Raw genomic sequence first — 6,000 nt, forward strand, 5'->3', positions numbered from 1 at the left:
AAACAATCCAGGCACATGTTCAGTTTTGCAAAGGTAAATGAAAATTCGCATGACAAACAATGTAGAGAAAATGCTTTTGTTCACGTTTTCAGAATTGAATTCCATGAAACGTTCATCACAATAGTGACCGTTTATGTAACTGTGTTTACATTGCAACATGCACTTTTTAGATTTCATCTTGATTTTATCAAATACCATTGTTTGTGTTTACTTTATTTGTCATAGCGAAATTTTGTGATAAATTAAAAAGGTAATAAATAAATAAAAATTAAAGGTAGGTTTTAGTGAGAGGAAGTGGTAATATGAGTAAGAAAGTAGTGCAGATAAATGTAACTTTCATTATTTTTATTAATACTATTAAAGACATTTGATGGCCTAAACTATTTGAACAACAAATATTTCTGTTTATCCTGTACTAACAACAGAACATGGACATTTTAGTGGATTCCTAAAGCATGGAGGCGTTTAGTTGAAATGCCACTTAGCGGTCACTAGTCGACTAAATGTGTTTACATTTAGGCCGAAGGTAGTTAAATGTTCCGTAAAACTAGCAATGGGGTTCTTGTTCCTCTAAATGCCTGAGGAATACAAATAGCATTACTTGGGTAAAATATTAAAAGAACTTACAAAAGTTATTTTTCCATATGCGATAAAAACGGAATGTAAAAACGGTATGCATTGGGTTTAAAAAAGATTTTTGCTGGCTTATTTTAAGTCCGTCTGATATAATTGTTTCCCGAAACCCTCTGGAATTATAGATACAATGTTTGCTTTCCATTTATGAGTATTAGCGTGCATGCATGTAGAAATCCTTATTTGAAATCTAAATGCAGGATTCGTAGCGGATTGTAGCTTCCCGACATAGAATTTCAATTTAACATCACCTGCAGGATTAGGGATTATCTATATACACATTAAACGCACCTGCTGTCGATAAAATCATGCTGTACCATTTTATACAGGACAATATTAAAGTAATAATGCTGGCCCTGGTCGACGAGTTTAAAATTATAAATTTTAAAAAGTACTTGGCTGCTCTCCTTTTGCGCTTATCAAAGTTAAAGTGTTTTTATGGTTTTTATTTAGTTTTTTATTCGAGTTAAATTATGCTCTATCACTTTGCTCAAAATAAAGAAGAAACATTGTATTCATATTTGTATGTTAAACCAGAAAGGATTGAACATGGTAAACTTTAACAATGTTTTGGCAAAGGCTTCATTTTTACTGTCACCGTGAAAAGGTTGCACAGATTTTGTTTTAAGGTACCAATTCAAAGAGTTTTAAACGATTAATATTCGTGGAAATTTTTTAGAAAATTTGTCCATAAAATTTGATGGTATATGTTCATCTGCTTTTATTTCCTTACCAAAATATTCTAGACTGTTCGTTACGGAAGCTTATGTACTTTGTGTTTCAGCAAGTTACGTGCTCTCTAAATTTCTCATATAAAAAACAAGCATGTACGATTCAAAGCAGGCTTATAATAACCTTTTTGCTTTGAGACTCGTACGGCGTTGTCGTTAATTTAACGACGCGACGACGTGCACATAAAAACAAATTTTATGTGACAATTTTTTACTAATCCCACGCGCGACTGAATTTTGTGAGCTTCTCAGACACAAATTTCTGTTTGTTGTAAGATTCTAAATATTATTTTAACGAAATGAGGTCTTTGTGTCAAAGTAGTGTATTTTCTTGGTAGTGACATTACAGTAGAATATTATAGAGACATGTAAGTTCTGGCGGGAAAAATATTTTCGTTATAAAAATCAGTGATAATATTTTATAATATATCTGCCTCATGGCTCACTGGCGGAGACAAGACTTCGTTTACATTTTACCAAAGACTGTTTTTATTCAATTATCTCAAAGACTGTTTTTATTTTATTTATCTATACATACTACCTACTCAAGCTTTACACAATTTTTTTTAACTTTTTTTTTTAACTTTACACAATTTAAAAAATTTAAAATATGTACCTACAACCTACCTACTCAATACAACGCATTTCCTTTGACGTAATTTTTGTAGATTCCAATAAAATAAGAAAAATCAAATCTCTTGAAAAAGCATTGTAATCTATATTATAATATATAAAAGAAAGTCGTGTTAGTTACTCCACTTATAACTCAAGAACGGCTGAACCGATCTAGCTGAAAATTGGCAGGGAGGTAGTTTAGAGCCAGGAGAAGGACATAGGATACTAAATATGTACCACGGGCGAAGCCGGGTCGGACCACTAGTATTCAATAAATAAAATTGAAATCTGAAAAACAGAAATGTTTTTTTAAAATAACATAAGTCATCTTGAAGAGAAGAGAACTTAATTGATATTGCTATCTAGGAATGGGTGAAAAAGTTCGTATTTTACAATTGAAATCTGTTTAGAACTAACCCCCCTTTGTATATAGAGGATGTTTGTAATGTCCGTGAATGTCCCTGTTTCTGAGAGTCATTGTGAAGGGCTTGAAGGGATCCTTGTTTTGCGAACTCTTGTATAAATTGTTGAATGAAAACAAAGTTCTCGTTATCTCTTTGTATCGCTTTGGCATTATTCTGGTATTGTGTAATTATGCTGAAATATTCTCTTTAGCGTCTTTATTTATGCGGTCAAAAAGAACGTTTCGTTTTCGATAAAATATTATGTAACAGAGCGAGATAAATTTTCCTTCTCAGAACTTTTATTGTTAAAATTAGCGTTCCGCCCCGGCTTTGCCCGTGGTACATATTTCGCAATAAATGGTAGCCTATATTCTTTCTCAGGATCTAGATTGTCTGTGCCAAATTTCATCAAAATCGGTTGAGAAGTTTCAGCGGGAAAGCGTCAGACAGACAGACAGAGTTACTTTCACATTTATAATATTAGTAGGGATTACAAATATAATTTTACTCTCTCTACGATTGAAATTCTATTGAAGCTCTCTGTGCGAACCTTTACGGTATTCACACACTAAATCTATACATATAATAAATCTGTAGAAGGGTCAATTCTGTACATTGAAAATATTGAAAAAATAAATAGCAGGGGGTGTTACTGGATCGATACAAAGCCCAAATATGTGATTAAAAAAATTTTTGTCTGTCTGTCTGTCTGTCTGTATGTTCAGGCATCACGTGAAAACTAACGGTTCGATTTCGATGAAACTTGGATAATTATACCTTATTATCCTGGGCATAAAATAGGATACTTTTTATCCCGGAAAAATACGTAGAAAAAAAATCTTAATTTTTCTTAATTTTTCCTCGCGGACGGAGTCGCGGGCGGAAGCTAGTATGTAATATATATTTAAAAGCATAATTTATGAAATCCATATAATTCATACGTGTATTTAGTTACGAATAATAGATTTTACCAAATATTAAGCATTGAATATTCTCGAATCGCGTCCAGTAATTTCAGCGGTAGACCGTAAAATCGCTATGTAGACAGCTTGTACTACATGATAATTTAACTATTCAGTACCCTAGATATTCGGGACATTTCTATTAGGATTCAATATTAGTATATAAATATAAATGAGAATGTTGTTATTATTTCTATGAATATAGGATTCAGACGGAATTTGTTACATTTTCCATTCAGGGCAAAATTAATAAATATCTGTAGATTTCATTTTCATTAAATGTAATAATGTCTTGTTTTGGGAAACTACAAGAGACAAAGGCTTTTATTAAATACCATGCTTTACTAACAATCCGTCTACAAAAACCAATCTTTGAAATTATGCTTATTAACATCGTGGTATCATTGTTTATCTAAGGAACAATATGTGCATTATGTCACTTCCAACAACAAATACCTACACACCCTGTAATCCCTCCAAAACGATTCGAAACGTTGAAATTTAATCAGCGTCCCGACAAACAATATAAAAGATAAACTCATATAACCGCAGGGGCTCATTGGTCGCCGGATGCGCCTTATGGCCCGCAACAAAACCGCCGCCCGAAACGACCGCTTAGAGCGCACACACACTGTGCGATGCGATGTCGGAAATAACTTCTAATTTTACTTGCATAATGTGACATGTGTCAAATGTACAAGCTCCTTCATATTATGCTAGGTCTAGTGTCTCTACTGTCGCTCTACTGTCTTTTTGAAGGAATTGAGCGAGAGCTTATGTGACATTGTTCTTATGCGAATATTCTGTCATTTTTGTATACCGATGCTTTAATAATTAAAGCATTATTTTATATGCTTTAATTATATAAAATTATTGATAATTATTATCGCAGGAGTAATTTCTAAATAACCTCTGAAGTAGGTATTTAAAATATGTATTGCCAAGCCCAGTCACAATGTAGATAATATATAATACCTAAATAAATTATAGGATTTCTAAAAAATCGTATACTGATGTCCAATGTCGTATGTTAAAATAAGGTTAAAATATAGAAATAATCCTATAAGAATGTAAATAAATTCCTCACAATTTAAAACGCATGTTTCTGTGAATGTAAGTCTTTCTTTTGTATTATTTAAGTCAAAATCTTTGCACTTTTGAATTTATAATTTGAAAAACATATAATCTAATTTAGTTAAAGATCAGTTTTTCAGTGAATTAAAGTCTTACCATTTACATAGCCATTCTTTTAAATTAAACAAGTTTCCATTGGCAAAAATAAGGCAAAGTTGGCAACTAGAAGCGAACAATGGTATCTTGCTTAACAAGTCTTAAAGGAAAATCGGCGAAAAGTTTAAAATTGAAACTCGTTGAGCTAATAAGAGCGTTCTCGATACAAGTGGATGAGCGCAATTTGTCCGCAAATGTTGCTTTATTTGCTCTGCGATTTCGATTTTTTCGTCTTACATTCAGATTGAGAGATGCGGAGCGCTTTTTAAGAAACCTTGGAGTACATTTTCTTTTTTATACGTATTACATACGGTCTTTGTTTGTTCTGTTCCTGAATATATCTCATTTATTAGGTTTTAACGTAAATCCTTTGGAAAATTTTAATTCTTCTTGAATTTTATGATATGATCAGCGAGAGCTTTTTAAATGTTTCTCACTACATAGTATAAAACAAAGGATAGGGTCCAGAGGAAGGTTTAAGTATCTATTAGGTTTTAGACAAAACCTGGCGAAGCCGCGGGCAGAAAGCTAGTTAATAATAACCGCAAATTATATTATATTGTTTTACCAAGAAAACTGAAATGTTTTCTGAACCATTCATCATATCATAGCTAAAATATGAAAGTCGATTTGCAGTAAACGTTTAAGAATACCTGCTCTCTGCGATACTCGATGAAATATATGAGGGAGAAATATTGATGACTCCTCAATCCGGAGTTTTAAGACACTTCACCTTGATTTCGTTCGTCGTTCGAGTGAATTTTATGAGTAAGACGTAAAAATTGACAGGTGAACGGTGTAAGATGTAGGATTTTATAAATTTTCTTATTAGTGATCTGTTTTGTATGTTTTTGTTGAGGTTTGGAAAGCTTATTTGGCGTAAAAGTCTATACTTGTAAAGTCGAATAGCTGTTATGTAAGGAAATAAATAATTTTCATTAAAAGAAAAAATACGACTAAACTACACTTTATTCACATGTGTAAATTTTTTAGTAAACAGAAAATTTTGTAAATCTTTCAAAAAGAGAGCATTGTAAACAAAATATTCAATCTGGTCCATCCATCTAAGATATTATAAGCATGAATACAAATTGTGAGTTGCAAAGACCCCTTGAAAATGACTCGGGAGTTTGTTTAAAAGTTCAGCACAGATGCGTTGGCACGAGTACAAAATGTCCAGTGATATAACTCGAGTGATTTATGCGAAAACTTTATCATACTTATTAGATACAAATTCGGTCGTGTACTAGCTAAGGAATGAGTGATGAATATACATAGGATATAGAGTAATCATGACGTCGTTGGAGTAATCTATGAGTGACCGTGCGCAATAAATTAACTTTGCTCCAAATTGTATAAAATTGAGTTTGTAAGTTACTAATATTTTAAATGCGATAGGTCGTCCGTCGTCATTATTGTTGTTTG

The sequence above is a fragment of the Colias croceus genome, chromosome 10 (assembly GCF_905220415.1).
Source record: "Colias croceus chromosome 10, ilColCroc2.1".
NCBI classification, from domain to species: domain Eukaryota; kingdom Metazoa; phylum Arthropoda; class Insecta; order Lepidoptera; family Pieridae; genus Colias; species Colias croceus.